Source organism: Ammospiza nelsoni, chromosome 21 (assembly GCF_027579445.1).
Source record: "Ammospiza nelsoni isolate bAmmNel1 chromosome 21, bAmmNel1.pri, whole genome shotgun sequence".
Lineage (NCBI taxonomy): Eukaryota > Metazoa > Chordata > Aves > Passeriformes > Passerellidae > Ammospiza > Ammospiza nelsoni.
Window position 1 is genome coordinate 1,401,545 of NC_080653.1, and position 20,549 is coordinate 1,422,093.

At 52.1% G+C, this 20,549-nt stretch overlaps 1 protein-coding gene across 1 annotated transcript in view; it reads left to right on the top strand.

Annotated features, from left to right (window-relative positions):
* LOC132082560 (S-adenosyl-L-methionine-dependent tRNA 4-demethylwyosine synthase TYW1-like) overlaps positions 1-20,549 on the top strand; it is a 102,758-nt gene that overhangs the window by 56,267 nt on the left and 25,942 nt on the right. The gene's annotated exons all lie outside the window — the stretch shown is intronic.

Here is a 20,549-nt window from a genome sequence, read left to right on the forward strand (position 1 = left end):
GGACCATGGAGTGGATTCTGGGTGTGTTGGGAGTATATTTCCATGGTTGGGGTGTTCAGGTGTGTGAAGTGCAGCAGGTTTGGGTGGTTTTCCAGAGCAGAATGTGTGTGTCAAATGGGGCAGTAAATGCTGTGACTAAAAGCTGCTGTGAGGGATGAAGAGATTATCACACAATAGATTTCCTAACAAAGGGGTTACACAAAAAACAGGCTGCTGAAGGAAAGCTGGAAATTCAGGGAAGAGTTGTAAATGCCCTGTGTTCCCTTGCTCTGGTTCTCAGAGGCTCCCTTGAAATGGCAGCACATTAAAATGTGTGTGCTGGAGTTCGGTAGCTCTGTCACCCTCCTGCCCCACAGAAATCTCTTTTTCTGGAAGGTTGAGCCGTGCCAGGCGATCTGAGCACAGCAGCAGGGGGGCTTTGCCCTGTGTGTGATGGATCAGCAGTGCCTGGGCCCTGGGTGTGTCAGCTCAGGCTCTGTGTGACAGCTCTGGAGTCACTGGTGCAGCACTCCTGGGCCCAGCAGCACATGAGGGGATGAGAACAGAGCCATGTCTGCCTCTTGTTCCTGCTCCTGGGCTCTGGTGGGAGCCAAGGCTGTGTGTACTGATGATTGACACGTTACCTGCTGGGATGGACAGCCAGGAGAGACTGCTGCTTTGGAACAATGAGGTTTTGTGGGAATAATGAGCTTTCCAGCCTTCTCACGTGGTGGTGTTGGAGCATTCTCTGCCAAAGGAACTTAGATTAGTGGATGTGTGAGGCTCAGAGGAATTGAGTGGCACTTTGTGCTGCAAAGGCACGTGGGCAGCATGGTCAGGTGTTTGTGTGTGGAGGTGCAGCAAAACCTCAGGCCAAACACTGAGGGCATTGAAATCAGGTGCAAACAAATTCTCTGTGAGCAGGGAAATCTGTGGGAAGAAGTAGAGCTAAAATACTGAAGGTACAAAATACTGAAAAAGCCTTTTGGGAAGTTGCTTTTGCCCATCATTTCTTTCCTGTGCCTCTCTTGACCCTGAGTGTTCATTACTGGGAGAAGTTTCCTTGCAAACAATTGAAGGTGAAAGTATTGGCAAGTCTGTCCATACAGCTAAAAATACCCTGGTCAAGGTGAAGAGGAGAGGAGAAAGCAGCTCCACTAGCAGGTGCATTTCCTCCTCCAAGCAACTGCACTTTGAAGGGTCCTTGAAACACTGATAACACAAGAGCCAATTAATGGTTGTTCCAGTTGAAGCCCTGCTCAGCTGCACGAGGCAGCAGCACATGTGGGGGCAGCAGGAATTCTTGGGGAAGCTGTTTTTTGTTGGTTTTCACTTAATCCCAGAATCAGTGAAGTTGGAAAAGCCCTCCCAGCCCATCCAGTCCAAGCTGTGCCCTGAGCACTGTGTGCCATGCCCAGCCCTTCCTTGGACACCTCCAGGGGTGGGGACTCCAACCCTCCCTGGGCAGCCCCTTCCAGTGCCTGAGCACCCTTTCCATGCCTAAATCTCCCCTGGCACAGCTTGAGGCCATTTCTCTTTGTCTCCTGTTCCCTGGGAGTAGAGCCACAAGGTCCCTGCTGAGTTTCTGCAGGTTGAGCCCCTTCCCAGCTCCCTCAGCCTCTCCTGGGGCTCCAATCCCTCCCCTGGACACCCTCCAGCCCCTCAGGGTCTGCACTGTCCTGAGGAGCCCAGGGATGGCTCTGGGTTGGAGGTGCCCCAGCAGTGCCAGCACAGGGGACAAACTCAGGATTCTGGTACCCAAAACCTCCAGGTGCTCCAGGGCAGCAGCATCAGCTCTCTGTCCCCTCCCAGCTGCCCTGTGGGACTGTGACTGTGGGAGATGGTGGCAGCCAAAGCACCTGTGAGTTTGGGTACACACAAGCCCTTCTCCAGGCTGGGAGTGGAATGCTGCTGCACTGTGCTGGGGAGGTGATGGTAATTTATCTGGAAACAAATACAAATCCCAGTTTTTCCCAGTGCCTGACAACCCTTCCAGGCTGATTCGGTCCTTCCCAGGTGGAGAGGAGCTGGCACTGCAGCTCATCTGAGTCACTGCTGAGCAGTCATGGGCACACTGAAAGATAAAAGTGGGCAAGCGAGTTCATAGGAATGTGAGTTGTACCTGCTGTGATCACCCTCGTGGGGTTTGGGAGGTGCTGGTTCTGCTCCCTGCCTGGGGCTGCAGGGCTGCGTGTGGCAAAATAATCCTCTGCTTTGGTAATCCAGACTGAGAAATGGGAGGGAAAGGAAGAGGGAAGGACATGGTTTTAGGTGAGAAAGGAGAGAGGGTGTTCGTCTTGGCTGTTCTCTTTCCTCCAGCCAAAGCCCAGATCTTGTTAAATATGGGAGGGCCTAGGCAAAGATGGGCTTCAAACAACTCTTGCCCCAGTGAGGTGGTTATAGAACTCAATCCTGGAATGGTTTGGGTTGAAGGGACCTTGCACTCACCCCATTTTAACCCCTTCCACCTGCCCACACTGCTCCAGGCCCCATCCAGCCTGGCCTTGGCCCAGTTATGCTGATAATGGATTTCATGCTTTTAACTGAACTCCTGCACAAAGTTCTTGAGCCTCGGTAAAAGGTTGAATTTAATAACAAATTGTTCCCAGGATGATCTGACAAGCCTCATCCAACATGTTGGGGATTAGTTGCTACATCCATTTTCAAAGGAAGCCCAGGAAGAAAAGATAAAAAGCTTTTGTGCTATTTCTCTCTGCAGCAAACAACATGAACCCCCCCCCCTTTGTCCAGTGCTACTTGGAGCAAGTTTGATCCTTTCTAGAGCTGCTCTCATTGAAATGATCTTCATGTTACATTTTCTGTGCTGAGAAGCACTTTTTGAGAGAGGAGTTTATGTTAAACAGCAGGTGGACTCCCAAAGGCTCCTTTGTTTCTTCTCCTGATTCCTCTACCCCTGAAATTAAATGGAGAGGGAAAGGAAAGACAAGAGCATGTGCAATTTAGGCTGTGCCCTTCCAAGCACCACATTTGAGTTTTGGAGCCTCACCCTCTGACAGCCTTGAGTTTGTGAGAGTGGTTGAGAGATGGCTTGGCTTGACAGACAAGTGCTTGGAGCAGGCACTGAGGATGTGAATCCTTGTCTGATCATCAGGATGAGAAATCTCTGCTGAAAGATGTTTCTTCCAGCCATTGCTGCTTCCTGATCCATATCCAGTGAGGGATGGGCTGCAAACCAATAATGAGGGTCCAGGGAGAGATTGTCCATCCCTGGAGGTTTTAGTATCAAGTTGATGCTTTTTTCCCAAAATACCTTTAACCAGATGTGCTGAGCAAGAAAACAACCCATGGCCTGTGAGCTCTCATCACTCCCCCAGTCAGATTTGGGATCCTCTGGTGTTTGATTTGGGCTCTGCTTCCCTCAGGGTGACTGGACCAAGTTCTGCAGGCTGAGGAACTTTGGGAATTTGTCCTGGTTGTTGTCCATAAATCACCAAGTGTTTTCCCAAGCAATAGGGGCATTGGCTGGGACATGGGAATCTCCTGCTGAGAACTGGAATGGGGATGCAGTGACCCAGTGTGACAAAGTTCTTATGGATTTCTACCCAAACACTGGGAAAACAGCTGGGTAGAAGATGGTTGTGGACAGAGCAGCATGTGTCCTGTTCATGGTGCACATCCCTTGGCAGCAGCTCTGGGGGAGCTTTTTGCCTTCACAGAACCCCAGGCTGGGCCAGGCTGGAAGGTGCCCAGAGGGTCCCTGGTGGCACCTCCGTGCTCAGGCAGGGCCATCCCCGAGCACAGGGCACAGCATTGTGTGCACAGGGCTCTGCAGGATCCCCAGTGCTGAGGGAGACTCCAGCCCCTCCCTGGGCAGCCTGCTCAGGGCTGGGCACTGCCCAGGGCACAAGTTGTGCCTCCTGGGCAGGGGCAGTGCTGGGCTCAGGCCCTGCCCGTGGCTCTGGTGCCACTGCTGGGCCTGGAGCAGAGCCTGGGCCCTGCTCTGCCCCTCCCTGCACACAGGGACAGCCAGGCCTGAGGGCCCCTCTCAGCTGGGGCTCCTCTCCAGCCTGAGCAGCCCCGGCTCCCTCAGCCTTTGCTGGGCACAGAGATGCTCCAGGCCCTCCTCATCCTCACAGCCTGAGCTGGCCCCGCTGCAGGAGCTGCTGTCCCTGCTGTGCTGAGGATCCAGAGCTGGACACAGCACCCAGAGCTGCCCCAGGGCTGGGCAGGGGGCAGGATCACTCCAGAGCTGCCCCCAGGGCTGGGCAGGGGGCAGGATCACTCCCTACCTGCTGGGAATGCTCCTCCTGACCTGGGTGAGCAAAACAGCTCTTGAATAAGTGGCTGCTGGTCCATGGGTGTCCATGGGCTTGCTGAGCTCTGGCTGAAGGTCCTGCTGTCACTTGTGCTCTGAGGAACATCTCCCAGCCCTGGTGTGGTGTCACCTCCTCTGTCTGTACCCCTTGAGCTCCTCATGGTGAATCCTGGCCTGGCAGGACTGGCTGTGCTGCCAGAGCCAGGCAGGGCTGAGCTGGCACCTGCCAATGTGCCAATGTCCTCTCAAGCAGCCTGGAGCCATGCACAGAGCAGGAATGAGCCCTGCAGGTTAATGGGATGGTGTGGCACTGTAGGAACTGATGATGGAGCAGAACCTTGTCCTTCCTGTCCTTCCAGGAGGGTCACAAAGCAGAGGAGGCAGCTGATTGGCACTGCCAGGAGCTCAGTCTGTGCCTTTGGACATCACACTCAGCTCTGCTGCAGATCTGGGTCTCACCTTGCCCTCACTCTCTTTGTGCTTCAAGGGGATCAGGATTTCCTGGAGAACCAGGGCCAGGGCTTGCTGGGAGAGGTGGAGCAGACACCTGGGTTTTTTCCTTTATTAAAAAAGATCAAGAAGGGAAATGGTTCCCTCTGCCTGTGCTGGGATATCACACACTGCCAGGGCCTGGGTTTGGTGCTGGATGTTCCTTGCTGGCAGGTGCTAGGAAAGGTTTATCCAGGAGGAGGCATGAGATACAAACCCAGCTCCCATTGCTGTCTCCAGGTCTGCATTTTCACTCTGTTCACAGGCAGCTCTTGTTACATTCCTGGGTGAAGAAGAGACCAGTTTGATATTTAAACATTCCCAGCCTTGCATCTGCTGCTATTTACTTGACTCTTTTTGGTTTTCCCAACATCATCCTGTCTTCCAAGTTACCCTTGTCTCTGTGTGATTACAAACAGCATAAATACATCGAGTTACATCCTCAGCAGCTTTTGGTGCTGATTATTATGTAATAAATGACAGGGACAATTGTTTTTATGAAAAGACAGATTTGATTTGCAGGGAGATAATTTATGTGGTGCCTGGAGGAGGGGAGCCACGTCTGATGTTTCTGAGCAGGGGGACTTTTTAAGCAGAATTTAAATGTAAAATCTACAACAGATGTTAGAATCAGTAATCAATTTTGCCACTATAAATTTAGAAGAATTTGACTCTTCTGCACAGTAAATGCTCCCACCAGCTGTGTTCCTGTTTTAAAGGGATTGCTAATGAGACTTGTGGTGAAAGCCTTGGGCAATGCAGCCTGAGGAGTGTGACACAGGTATGATGTTAATATGGAGTTATTGCCTCTGAAATCCATCCTGTCCTTTCGTGTCCTCACAGCAATCCAAACCAGGCTTCAGCAGCATGCTTGGCTGCTGAGGGAGCGAAATCTCATTGCTCTGGCTCTGCCAGTCCCTCCTGCTTTGCTTGCAGGCAGGGAAGGGGGAAATGTTCATACCACAGCTCCAGGCAAAGGGATGTGTTATTGCAGCAGCTGCTGTCCTGTGTGCTGGGGAGGCAGAGTGGGGCTGGGGAAGGGAGGGTTCTGTGGTCACCCAGAGAGGAACAGGCAGGGGATGGAATCCATCTTCTCCCCATCCATTGTCGCCAACATCTTTTATGAAAAATCCTTTCTTTAGGATTTTTTCCTCCTGAGAAGCTGAGAGGCCTCAAGAACAAAATGTAAACAATGGTTATCTGCTGCTGTGGAATGCAACAGGTAAACCTTTGATTGGCCCATGTTATATGTTTGTAATTAATGGCCAATCACAACCCAGTTAGCTCGGACAGAGAGCTGAGCCACAAACCTTTATCATTCCATTCTATTTTATTCTTAACTAGCTTTCTGATGAAATCCTTTCTTCTATTCTTTTGGTATAGTTTTAATGTAATATATATCATAAAATAATAAATCAAGCCTTCTGAGGCATAAAGTCAGATCATTGTCTCTTCCCTCATCCTGAGATCCCTGTGAACACCATCACAATCCATCTCCCAGGTGAAGCCCCTCCTCTCATTCCTGCCTGGCAGAGGGTGCCCAGTGCCACCTCGGGGTCAGGACAGGGCACCCCTGCCCCTCCCATGTCCTTGGGAAGTGGCAGGAGCAGGGCCCTCCTCCTCCTCCCCTTCCCTCATCCCTTCCCTCCTCAGGCAGCAGGCATTCTCCAGCTTGCCCAGCTTTCCTGCTGCAGAAATGTTGGGAGCATTTGCAGTTCTTACCCTCTGTTAAAGAGCATCTCTCCTGTGCCTGGAGCTCTTCTAGAAGCTGCCCGAGATGCCAGCCTTGGCTTTTAGGGAGCTTGGTTCAAACCAGTCTCTGTTCCCCTTCCAGGTTATTCATTATCCAACCACCAGCCCAGGGCTGTTCCCTGCTCTGGACTTGGCTCTGGGAGCTCCCAGTCCCCTCAGCAGCCTCTGTGGCCTTGGGGATGTTTGGTCACATTTTTGTTCTCTGGTTGTGAATTAGAGCAGTTTTCATGGACAGGCCCCTGAGGAGGCTGAGCCTGTGTGTGCTTTTATGGGAGCTCTCCAGGAGGAAAAAAACAAACCTAAAATTCTGCTTGTGGCAGCAAGGGAAACTTGGGGCTGCACTTTGCTTCCAGCCAAGGTTTGATTTGAGCCCATGAAGCTGAGCTGATGGGGCTGAGTGGCTCAGGTTGGGCCTGGGCAGGGCAGTGCACCATGCTCCAGTTGCTAAATGCATTAACTCTGGATTTCTCTCCTCACTGAGCCATCCCCAGCAGCTCTCACAGGTGAGAGGCATTTATTGGGTTCATTGAATCCATTCCTCTGCATCCTTGCATTTGTCATTTCAGGAAAGACAAGTTGACAAAACATCTGCAGGAATGATGTGTTTGCTCATGTGGAACAGGGAGTGCAGAGCTGAGACAGAAGCACTGCAAGCAAGGAAAGGGATTTTCTGGGAATGTGGTGGTGGTGGGGACACCCTCCTGGGTTTGGGAAGGGCAGAATTAGGGGGATGTTGCTTTGGAGGGGAGAAATCCATTCCTGAAGGGTGGGGTGGGCTGGGGGCAGGGCTGCTTGGGGGACAGGGCTGGAGCCAGGCTTGCATGGGGACACAGGGACACACAGGGACATGGGGACATGGACACACAAACACACAGAGACATGGACACCTCGACATGTGGACACACAGGGACACGGGGACATGGACACACAGACACTCAGAGACATGGACACATCGACATGTGGACACACAGGGACATGGGGACATGGACACATCGACATGTGGACACACAGGGACACAGGGACAGGAACACATGGAGACACATGGACATATGGACACACAGAGACATGGACACATCGACACACAGACACAGGGACACAGGGACAGGGACACACGGACACAAGGGGACACAGACACAGGGACACACTGACATGCAGACACACTGACACGCGGACACACAGGGACACAGGGACAGGGACACATCGACACAGACACAGGGACATGGGGACAGGAGCACACAGACGCACATGGACACACGGAGACATGGACACATTGACACAGACATGGGGACAGGGACACACGGACACACAGGGACACAGACACAGGGACATATGGACACATGGGGACACACAGACACATTGACACTTGGACACACCGACACAGGGGGACACAGAGAGACTGACACAGAGACACACAAACACAGAGACATGGGGACACAGGGACACACAGACACACCAACACAGGAAGACACGGACACAGGGACATGTGGACATGCAGAGACATGGACACACGGGGACATACAGACACAGGGACACACGGACATACCAACACACGGACACTTGGACACATGGAGACATGGACTCATGGAGTCATGGACACATGGACTCACGGAGACACGGACACATGGACAGGGTGCCCAGGGCTGTTGAGTGCCATGTGTCCTTTGGGTGGCCCTGGGGACATTCTCCTGGCCCAGGGTGAGACTCCCGTGCTTGGCTCCAAGGGGCCGGACCTGGTTTGTTCCCTGGGACCCTCAGGGCAGGATCCTGCAGCAGGAGTGAGGAGCAGGGCTCAGGGCAGAGCTGTGCCTGCAGTGCCCTCAGTGCCCCAGGGAAGGGCTGTGCCTGCAGTGCTTGCTCACTGATCTTCTCCTAGTTCAGCTCCTCAGGGTCACAGAAACCCGAAGTTCCTTGCTCAGGGTGGCTTTGGGCAATAAACAGGCTCATGCCAAGGGGTGCTGCTCCCCTTGTGCCATGGGCATGTGGGTGCATGGCCCTGCTCCTGCCCATCCCCACCAGGCCATGGGGAGCTGGGGCTGGCAGCTGGGTGCTGCTGGCCCTTAGTGCTGCTGTGACCTCCCAGACCATGTGGCCCCTCCGTGGTTCCCATGGCTGCTCCAGTGACCCCTCTGGAGGCTGTTGACTTGCAGGTGGTGCACTTGGGAGTCTAGTCCTGTGTGTTCTCCTTGGATGAAGCTGCTGTTGGATTGGGCAATGGCAGAAATGCAGAAACTGCAGCACAAGGATTCAGAGTCCTCTCTGAAGCTGCAAAGCTGCTGGGGCATCTTTCATTGAATTCCCAGAAATTGATATAATTCTGGTTATAATGTGGTAATTCACAGAGTTCACCAGGGAAGATGTGAACTGTGGGTCCAGGGGAGGCCATGGAGATGGTCCAGGATCCAGGCTGGGAGAGCTGGAGTGTTCCCCTGGAGAAGGTAAGGCTCCAGGGAGACTTTAGAGCCCCTTCCAGAGCCTAAAGAGGGCTTTTAAAAGGAGGGAGAGGGACTTTTACACAGGCAGAGAGTGGCAGGACAAGGGGGACAAAATCTGTTTGGTACAAGAACCAAATGAGATGCAGTGCAAACGATCTGTAAGTGCTTAGTGCTAAAGCCAGCAGGTCTGGAGTGTTTGGGGGTGATGAGCCCTGCAACTGGAGAGTTGATGATCCGTAATAAATACGTGTAATAGAAAACAACTGTTTACAGAGCTGTACAAGTGTGAGTGTGTTTGCATCATTGCTTTTATGTCCTTCTAGCTCAGGGTTGGAATTTGCTTAACGATTCTGGGGACTCTGATCTCCCTCTGGGCTCTCTGAGCCCAGCTTGCTGTGGAAGCAGCAGGATCTGAGGGCATTCCATGGACACTGGCTCTCTAAAGGAGTGCTGGAATGTGAGGTGTTGGAATTTCAGGCATCCCCTGGGCAGGCTCCTCACGTGGAGCACTGTCACAGTCAGTCTTTATGAAGGGGTTCCTGATGGTTCGTGGATTTGATCTCAGGGTGCAAAAAACCGACACGGCACAGGGGGTTTGCAGTGATAATCAAAACAAATGCACCTTTATTGAATGACCACAGTAAAATGTGATAGAGGGATTAAGGGAGAGAAAAGATAGAGAGAGAGAGAGAGAGCTTTGGTCCAGTCCAGTTGAGGATCCATCTGTTACATTGGGGAGATCTCAAAATCTCTTGCTAACTCAGAGGTTTTTATTATGATAATTCTATTGAAAATTGTGAGGGGGGAAACAAATACAATAAGGAATAGATGTAACAGGCAGTCCATGTTGTCAGCAGTAAATGAGAGCCATTGTTTTCTTGGTGCAGTGGTCACAACCTGCAGGCAAACATCTCGCTTTGGTCAGCTTGCCTCCCCCACACACCTGCCCCGGGCTGGGGGTTCCACGTCTCAGTCCTTGGAAGGAGCAGAGGGGCCTTTGCACATGGGGGTTCCATGTCTCAGTCCTTGATGGAGAGGGGCCTTTGCACATGGGGGTTCCATGTCTCAGTCCTTGATGGAGAGGGGCCTTTGCACACGGGGGTTCCATGTCTCAGTCCTTGATGGAGAGGCTCCTTCCATCTCAGTCTGTCTGTCATGGTGGGTGTAAAACAGGTGAGGGTCTGTGTGGGAGACCACCTGAAACTCAGGAGAAGTCCAGCCAGGGGAGAGGTGGGACAGCTCCCAAGGCTGTTGCTGCACAAAGGGCACAGTGCCCCTTCTTCTTCTCATTGGGCTCAGTGTAACACACAGCAAACACACCTGTGAACAACAGCTTAGCAATGCTCTCAGGTCTCAGGGCCTTTGGTGTGTGACTTTCTCCTACAAAGCCAGAGATTCTAGACAGGGGGGGTCTTCTCTTCAGTGGTCCCCAAGTGATGATCGTGAGGCAGATGAGGGAAAATTGAGGCAGACTCTCACAAGCACACCTTGCACTGTGGATACCCAGACACCAGGACCTGAATCAATCCTTTGCTGGGATTTTTATCATTCCCCTGCTCTGCTCCAGCACCTGCAGGAGTTCCCTCAGCCCCAGCTCAAGCTCACCTATTTACCAGAATGGGCACTTAAAACGTTTGAAGCCCATAATTGTTGTTCTTTTAGAGCCCAACTCTTGAATTAAGGCTTTTCAAGAGCACTGGGTTTGCAAGGATTGCTTAATCAATAAGAGAAATTTATGTCAGACTCCTTGTTTACACTGCTATTTGTGAAGTGAACTGGGCAGGATTTTCAGCAATCCTGATGGGGCTTTCAGCTCTATTTATAGATGATTTGGACAAAACCCAGAAGAAAAATATAAATCATTTGCTTCACAGCCTGCAAGAGTGTTTTTTAACGAGGTAATTATGTTTTTATGGCAGCTTAATCTCTGCTTTCATCACTGGAAGTTGCAGTGCTGGTTTGTTATTTCCCAGGATAAGGAGTGTCACTATTCCCATAAATACAGTTACCCCTTCCCAGGCTGTGGCTGAGCTCCTGTGTGTGCCACCCTCACAGCAACAATCCCTTCCCAATATCCCATCCAGCCCTGCCCTCTGGGGACAGCCACCCCCTGTCCTGGCACTCCAGGCCCTTGTCCCAAATCCCTCACCATCCTTCCTGTGGGATCCTTCAGGTGATGGGGGCCACAAATGGATCACCCCAAAACTTTCCCTCCTCCAGGCTGATCCTGCAGTTACTCCCTCAACCCTTCAGTGTTACAGGGTTATTTAAAATACAGTTTATTCTCCTTTCCTGTGTGCCCTATTGCTGAGCAAAACAGCGATTTTGAAGAGTATTCCTTCAGGCCCCTGGGGAATCTCAGTGGGAAGTTGTTTTCCTGGCTGAGATTTCCAACCACAGAGATCTGTGAGGAAGCATCCAAGTCTTTGGCTGGGTGTGTAAATAACTGGGCTGGCTGGAAGCTCCTGAGCAGCTGGCAGTGCCCTGGGGCAGCCTGGCTCCAGCCCTGGGCCCACAGTGCCTCAGGGAATGTTCAGTTCCTGCCCCAGCCTTGGCCTGAGTGGGGCTGGGGTTGAGCTGCTCTGTTTGAGCTGCTCTTTTCCCCCATCTCCTTTCTGCCCATGCAAATGCCACTCTCAGGCTCTGTGTCCACGTTGCCCAGTCTGTGTTAAGGCACTGATGTGTTGCTGTTAGAAACCAACTTCTTCTTAGCAATCACCGAGGCTGGAAAGCCCCAGGGTCAGAATGCAGCCATTCCTCCACCACTGACCCTGTGCCACATCCACTCATTGTTTGAGTCCCTCCAGGGATGGGCACTCCACCCCTGCCCTGGGCAGCTGTGCCAGGGCCTGGCCTCCCATTTAGTGAAGGAATTTTCCCAAAATCCCCCCTGAGCTGCCCTGGCCCAGCCTGAGGCCGTTCCCTCTGCTCCTGTCCCTGTTCCCTGGAGCACAGCCCGACCCCCCGGCTGTGCCCTCCTGTCAGGAGCTGTGCAGAGCCACAAGGGCCCCCTGAGCCTCCTTTGCTCCAGGCTGAGCCCCTGCCCAGCTCCCTCAGCTGCTCCTGGGGCTCCAGGCCCTTCCCAGCTCCATTCCCTGCCATGGACACCTCCAGCCCCTTCTTTGGAACTCCCCTGTAGTTTATTCTTTAATATTGTCTGTCTCCTGCCTTCCCTGCACTGCTGGGGTCTGACTGTGCCCTGAGGTGACAGGTTTGTCACTGTGAGGCGACAGCTTTGCCATGGTGCCTCTCCAAGGCCTCCCCTCATCCTGGCCAAGGAGCCAAGCCTGAGACAGGTCCTGGAGCATCAGGATGTGCCTGTGGAGCTGTGTCTGGGGCATTTTGGGAATGAGAGGAGAGGAGGCTGGGCCAAATTCTAGATTTTGCCTTCAGCTCTTCCCCCTCTGAAGCCTTTTCTTTCCCACACCTGACCAGACACGAGCACGTACTGAGCAGCCCTGAGGAGGTGGCACTTGCGGACATGGGCAGTGCTGGCCTTGGCAGTGCTGGGGAAGGGCTGAACTCGACTTTGGAGGGATTTTCCCCCCTGACGCCATTCTGTGCCCCCCATCCTGTGCCCTTGCAGCAGGGCCTGTCCTGGGCAGCAGAGGAGGAGCCATCCCTGTGTCAGAGGGAAGGAGCTGCGGCTCTCCAGAGGGAAGGGAGGTGTGGGAGCATTGGGGGTAGCATTGGTGGGGATGGATGGAGAGCAGACATCTCTGCAGCCAGGGCAGGAACTTGGGGTTTATTGCAAAGGGCCCGGGTGCAGGGCCCTGCTTGGAGCTGCCAAACACAGCTCAGAGCAAGGCCCAGAGAGGGAGAGACTGGTAAAGAGAGAGAAGGCAAGAGTGTGGTAAAGAGGGTGAGAGAGCGAGAAAGAGTAAAGAGGGTAAGAGAGTGAGGTTCCCGTTCCAATACAATAAATCTTCTTCTGTGCTGAATATTCTAATTCTCACTAACCAATCTAAGATACAAATCCTATAGCATTTCCATACAGCCTATAAGAATCATTACATTACCACACTGTGTTACATTTTAAACCCTAAAAACTCCTCTTTGGGCCCCTTCTGCCAAGCTGTAGGGTCTGCTCTGACCCTTGGGCCTGTCTGCAAGCAGAGGGTGTTGTTCCATCAAAAGGGGATCACCTTCAGCTGGCCACACCATTGTTTTCCAGTTGTTCAGTAACTGAGGTATCTCAAAGCTTGCTTTCATTTCAATCTCACTTATAGTTTCTATATTCTCAGAATCTTTTGCCAGACAATCATATTTGTAAGGCTTTCCTGTTTCATCTTCCCCACCAGGGAGGGATGGGCTGGAGCCAAGGTCAGGCCTGGCTGAGCTCCTGCCACGGGGCAGAACAGCAGCTGGGCCAGGACAGGGTGGCTTTGTCTCCTGGGATGTGCCTGGCAGGTCCCTGCTGCTGCAGCAGCTGCTGCTCCAGCCCAGGGATGGACAAGGTCCTGATCCTGCCTGTCCTGGGAGCTTTCACAGAGCATTCCTGCCAGGCTGCTGCTTGGGATCTTGTGAAAGTCACAGGGACTGGGGCAGGAGCTTTGCTGCTGCTGGAAGGGTTTTAGTTCCACTCCCTGCCCCGGCTGGAGCCTGGCAGGGCTGTCCCTGTGGCTCCCCAGGCTCCTGCTGGTGCTTTCCTGCCTCTGTGGGGTTAAACATCCACCCTTTCCTGGGAGAAGAACCAGCTCAGCCTGTTAAACAGCAAGCTTGAAGTGGCTTTTGCTGCTGATTTGATAGGATCTGTTTTCCTGCTGTTCTATTTTAAGTCCCTTTGCATTGGGCTGCTTTTTCCCTGGGTATAAATTTTACATGATTCCTTGAAACTGCACTGGAAATACAGAAAAGAAAGAAATAATTACTGGAATGTTGGTGGTGCTGATTTCCAAGGGCAAGTGTGTTAAAACCAAGTCCATGGAAAATGGATGAAGAACAGTCATGGTTTGAATTTACTTAAGCACAACATTTTCAGCTCTCAAAACAAAGCTGTTGCTGTACTTTGTTTTATTTCTAGAGAATTTTCAATAATCTGATTAATTTCTGCCGAAGTGTGAAGCAATAAAGTAGATTACAAGCAAGTACAGGAAGAGTGAATGTGGAGGGAGTGAAATTTGGTGATTTTTCTCCTTGGTTTCCAGTCCTGATCCCTCATTCCTGAGCTCCACACATCAGCAGGGCTGTGCAGAGGCTGAGGGGCTTTTCTGGTGTGAAATTCCAGCTTGGGAATTAATGCTGATGAGTTCATCCCACTGCAGGACTTGCTTGTTCTTTCCAGGCAGAATTTCAGAGCTGGGGAGACACCAGGGCAGTTGTGTTGGGTGATAAAAAACCCAATGCAGACCAAAAGTTCAGCTTTGCTGTTTTCCTAATTATTATTCAGGACAGTTTTCATCTTATCTTCAAGGCCTTGGAAGAACAAGGAATTTCACACAGAGATCAGGCTTGGCTCCTCACAATAATTGTACTTCAGAGAGACAATTTTGGTTCTTACACATTTATATTAAAGCTGAAAGAATTAAAAATGCTTTAAAGGGACTGCCTCGGACTCCAGGTTCAAGACAAGATGCAGGACCAGTCCTCATCATGTGGACATCACCATATAATTGTATTTTTCCTGATTCCCTAATTAGTTTTTTGCCTGATTCTCTCACAAGGAGCAGGAATGGCTTTTGCATGGAAAGGTAGTGCCAGGTTTGTGTTTTGGTTTGGGGTTGATGTTTGGTTTTTGTAAGTTTGGGGTTATTTTGTAGAAACATCCAGATTCTTTGGCATTAGCACTCAGCTGATGGAATCATGGAATGGGTTGGCTTGGAAGGACTTTAAAGATCATCCCTTCCCACCTCCCAGCAGAGGTGCTGCACACTCCATCTGCTTTGAGGAAAGGTTTTAAATCTCAGGTGAGAAAAGTTAAGCACCTGAAGAGGTATTTTTGTGCTTAGACACACCAGGAAACACAAATCTGGGGTCATTTTATAGCCCTACTTTAAATATCCTTATTTGACATTTTTATTATATTCATGTAACAACAAATGATTTTCTGTTGGTTATACAAAGGAATAAACTTGTTTTATCCAAATCCCAAGAAAACCTCACTTTTGGAAGTTTATTGTGACTGAAAACTCTAAGTTGACTCTGAAAATCAGAAATGTCTCAATTCCAGTTAAGCTCAGAGTTTACAGTGACTTTTGGGTCACTGCAGACAGGAGAACACAGGGCCCAGTGATCCATCTCCAGCTTTTGAACCTTCAGACACTCCAGAATTGTCAAAAATCCACGTCCCCAAGTACTTGAGTATCAATAATTTGGTTTTGCTTTACCCCACACCCAGACAGGAGGCAAAGCAGGTCCTTGGTAGGAAGTGAAATGTTGTGCAGGGTCCAGCAAGAGGCTGAGGGTGGCTTTGTCCCCATCCTGGGGATGACATGGGGACAACGGGAAGGTCCTGGGTGAAGCCCAGGGCTCTGGAGCTGAGCCTCAGGTGGAGCCTGGGTTCAGCACTGACTTCTCCTGCACTGCTCTGAGCTTTGCTGGCTCTCAGAGCAGAGTCAGTGTGTTAATTAGCCCATGCTAGTGAGCACCTTTTTAGCACTGGAGACAAAGGCTGCACTCGCTCTCACCTGGTATTGATGGAACAAAGCTCCGTGGGTTTGTGGGTTCCTACGCAGCAGAGCCTGCTCGGGGTTTGCTGTAATGCTCACCTGCCTTAAGAAAGGAAGCTGAAAACTTCTGAACTCTGTGCTGAGTTCAGCTGTGAGGGGAGAAATTCCTCCTGAGCTGTGCAGTGTGCTCAGCTGAGCCCTCCCTGGCCCTGCAGTGGCTGTCACAGGGGGTGACAGTCACTCCCCATCAGTCACATCCATATGGTGATGGTGATGGCCCAGGGCAGAGAGGAGTCCCTGTGGGCAGGGAGGCTCCTGGTTCACAGAGGAATGGATTAACCTCTATCCTTCCAAGGACACTGAGCCTGGTTGTGTCCTCACACTCCCTTCTGGAGTGTGATGGGTCCTACAGAGTTCAGAAGAGGCCACAGATCTGCTCCTACGTTTGGGACACCTCTGGAGCCAGACTGGGATAGCTGGGGGTGCTCACCTGGAGAGGAGAAGCTCCAGGGAGAGCTCAGAGCCCCTGCCAGGGCCTGAAGGGGCTCCAGGAGAGCTGGAGAGGGACTGGGGACAAGGGATGGAGGGACAGGACACAGGGAATGGCTCCCAGTGCCAGAGGGCAGGGCTGGATGGGATATTGGGAATTTGGAATTGTTCCCTGTGAGGGTGGGCAGGCCCTGGCACAGGGTGCCCAGAGCAGCTGGGGCTGCCCCTGGATCCCTGGCAGTGCCCAAGGCCAGGCTGGACATTGGGAGCAGCCTGGGACAGTGGGAGGTGTCCCTGCCATGGCAGGGGTGGCACTGGATGCACTTTAACATCTCCCCAGCCCAAATCATTGCAGGATTCTGTGACCTGCAGAGCTCCTGGGAGTTCAGCAGAGCTGGGTTTGGGAGAGGCAGGAGTGACCTCCAGTCCTGTCAGAGGGGCTCTGTCTGGGTGAACTGGAAGCCTTTGGAAAGCTGTGGAATCTGGGGGTGTTGGGATCTGAGATTTCCTCGGGCTGTGTTTTGGATCTTTCCTCCCTGCTGGGGTTTCTGCATAAAGCAGTTCCTTATCGGTTATGGGAAAGAGATTTTGGCTGCAGGGGCTTTTTTTCTCGATGCACATCCGTGTGACAAGTAATTTCCAAGTGTGAAAGTGGCTTTGATTCTGCATTCAGTGCTGTTGCATAACCCGGGCAGGGACCAGGGACGGGCTCAGCCCTGGGGGCTGGGGGGGCTGGGCTGCACCCACTGCCCCTGCCGTGCCCACAGCAGCTCCTGCAGCTCAGAACCTCGGAGAGTGGCTCATGAAGGAGCTTCTGCGAGTGGAGCCTTGCCTTGAAGAGAGGAACAAAGTCCTGATGGAAGGAGCTGCCTTTGAAGTGGTTCCTGCTCCTCATCTGGCGCTGAAAGGGCTGTGAAGTTGTGTGAAACAAAGGGCAGGTTCTGTTTAGAGCTTGCACCATCATTTCCTCCCCCCCAGAGTGCCTTTTTCATCCAGCTGTGCTGTGTTTCTGTTGAGAAGGTTGAGATTCATTAGCTGCAAAAATAGGGATTTCTGTAGGGGAGTCTGTGGATGAAATGACAACAAAATAATTTCATCAGTACCTGAGAAATGCATGTGAGTGTTCAGGATAGCTGAGCCTAAGCCAGGGACTGAAACAAAAACCTGGGTGTAGTTCTGTCTATTTCCAAACAGGGGGACATTGATACTCTCCCTGAACAAAAAGATACTCACTGAACAAAAGAGTTCAGGTGACAGGATCCAAAGTGAGGGCCTTGGAGATGCTTCCCTGCTCTCCCTGGAGAAGGAACAGGTTCTGTCCTGGCCAGAGAAGGGAGCTGCTCCCCTGCCCCTCCTGGGGAAGGGAGCTGCTCCTCTGCCCCAGCCAAGCCCGTGTCCCTCCAGCATCCTGCTCTTTGCAGGTGATGTGTGCCCTCTTCCTCCTGGGATTACACCTGGGCTGCTTCATGAAGAATAATTATGTTTGATCTAGAAAAAGATGAATGTTGAGGAGGAGGGAATTAAAAAGCAGCAATGAAAAAGAAGCAGCCCCAATCCCTCGTGGTTATTGGAGTGGGAAGGGAGCACCTTGTCAGGGTGACACTGAGTCCTCTGGTGAGGGCTCCTGGGCTGGGGCAGGGCCAGCAGCAAAGGGATGCATTGGTGCATGTGCCAGGCCTGGGAGGATGTGAGGGTGGCTTCCAGGGACAGTGTCCCTGCCTTGGGACAGCTCCAGAGTCAGCTGTGCCCCTGTGCCCAGGCTGGCCCATGGCAGCTGCCCACAGCTCTCCAGGCTGGAGCAGGGAGCTTCCAGTGCGTGGTGGGTTCCAGGAGGAGCTGCTGGAGGAGGGCAGGGGTGCAGCAGCCTGGGGGCTCCTCTGGAGGCTCAGCTGAGCCTTCAGCTCATGGGAAGGAGTGTCCATGTCAGGGTGATCCCAGTTCTGGCTGTGAGCTCTGACCAGGGGGTGGTGTGGGACTGGGGCATGAGACACCCTGGGACAGAAGGTTTGGTGTTTTTCATGGAATCACAGAATGTCCTGAGCTGGAAGGGACCACAGGGATCATCCAGTCCAGCCCCTGGCCCTGCAGAATCCCATCCTGTGCATCCCTGGAGCTCTGGCAGCCCCAGGGCTGTGCCCATTCCCTGGGCAGTGCCAGCATCCTCTGCGGAAAGAACCTTTCCCAAAATCCAACCTGAGCCTGCCCTGGCCCAGCTTCCAGGCTGCTTTTCCTGTTCCCACAAAAGCTGCCCCACAGCCCTGCAGTGCCAGCCCCTCTGCAGGGGACAGCAGAGCCAGGCAGGGGCCTGGCAGCTGTGACAGCTCCCAGGGACAAGGGGGACAGAAGAGCACCCAGTGCAGAGTGAAGCCACATCTCTGACAGAATCCCCTCATTTTCTGAGCATGTTTGGATACTGAGCTCCAGTGGAGGTGTCCTGCCCACAGCAGCTGGAACTGATCCCTTTAAGGCCCCATCCCAAACCAGTCTGTGATTCCATGAGTACTGGTTTGGGGCCAGAATGTGTCAGTCAGTGTGTGCTGAGTCCAGGATCTCAGAGGCACCCAGTGGAAGGATTCTGTATCCTCAGGATGCTGCCCTCAGCCTGGGCAGGCTCCCTGGTGCCCTATCCTGGCACTGAGGGTCTGCAGGGCTACCTGGGGTGGCCTGGAAGAATTTTCCAGGAATTGCCCAAGGGGAAAAGGCTGGGCTTCCCCTAGCTCCTTCTTTGCCCTCAGGAGTTTCAGGAACAGGAGGCTGTTCCTGACTGGCATTTTGGGGACCCTGGGAGCTGCCCCTGCAGCCAGGCTGCTCTGTGCAGAGATACACCTGACCCTCAGCCTCACTGCCACCCTTCTGAGCTGTCTCCTCTTCCTCTGTGTTCTCCTCATGGCTGGAGTGGAGTAACAGCTGCTTTTCCTGGAAGCACGGAGTGTGGAGCATCCCAGGCTGCTTTTATATCCTGATGCTTTAGATTGTTCAATTCTCATGGCTTAAGCTCTTTATTTCTTGTTTTGCTGTGCTTATGAGAGGATCTCCTGGGGCCCTATTGTACAACAAATACAAATAATCCATGAATAAAGCAGCCTGGCTGTTTGTACTGCTGGCAGTCTGCAAGGATTGCTCCCAGATAACATTTTGGGATATTACTCATTTTGATCTGTGCCTTCTACCAGCATTTCTCTGCTCAACAACACTGCAGAGATGTTGCCCTCTGGAAAGAGGCTTCTCCAGATTAATTTCTGATTTTTCTACCTGTTTGCTGGCTGCCTGTGGCACTTTCAGTTTCCTTCCATGCTGTCCCTGCCCAGCCATGGTGAGCTGCTGCAGGTGCTGCAGTGGTGCACACCCAGAGGCTGCAGTTATTCCTTGTCAGTGCTGCCCTGGGTGAGAAGCCCTTTAAATTCACTCATGGCACGTTCAGTTTTATGAAGTCCTTGACCTTAAACTTGTGAATGAGCTGGGATGTGGATTGGAGAGTAGTAAAAGGAGATTTAAATGGAGAAAGCCCCACTTCCCTGCATGGGAGGATGTGCTGCTCTCGCTGGGGGTGCTGTGGAACAGGACCAGTTATGTTAAATACAAACTGGTATTTACTGGTACCTTGAAGCTGCTGCACTTGTTCCCCACTGGGAGCTGCTCTTTGGGGAGCCAGTTCTCATTAATTGGTATCCAGTCATTGCACAGGACTGATGGGGTGTGGGCACTGCAGATTTTTCTCCTCACATCTTTTCCCTCCGCTTTCTTCTTCCCCTGTTATGTGCAAGCACCATTTTCTGTATTAGCTCCTCTACTGTTCTCCTCTCTTCAGTAATTAACAGTTGATTTCCTACTTGTCTCTTGACCTTTCTTTTGCCAATCCATTCAAATCACAAGAATTTCTTGTTCTTTAAATATCTGCTTAAATGCCATGGGTAGAGGTCAGCTGGTTTGGTTCTTGACATATTTGGAAGAAGATGTTCCTGGTGTTCATTTGTTTCTCCTCTGGTTATTTCTTAGTAAATAACCTGGAAGGTTTGCATAGAAAATTGGTGTAGAAATTACTTTTTCCCCATGGAACACACAGAGATGGGTGGTAGGTGAGTGATACATGGATTTTTATAGGGAGGGCAGAATTCACTGATGTGGGAGTCAGACTCTGAAGGACTAAAATGTTCCTTTTCTGGGCACCCTGTGCCAGGGCTTCCCCACCCTCACAGGGAGGAATTTCTTCCTCCTGGTCCTGTCCCTCCATCCCTTGTTCAAAGTCTTTTTCCAACTTTCCTGCAGGCTCCCTGCGGGTCCTGCAAGGTCACAATTCAGTCACCCCAAAGCTTCTCCTGTCCAGGTGAGCATTCCCAGCTGTGCCAGCCTTTCCTCCCAGCAGAGCTGCTCCATCCCTCTGCCCATCCTGGAGCCTCCTCTGTGAGGGAACCCAGCACATCCCTCTGGCTGCCCAGGATGGCCAAGACCTCTTCCAGGGGGCTCAGAGACCCTGACACAGAGCCCAGAACACCTGTGGGTTTGATTGTGACCCATGGAGCAAAT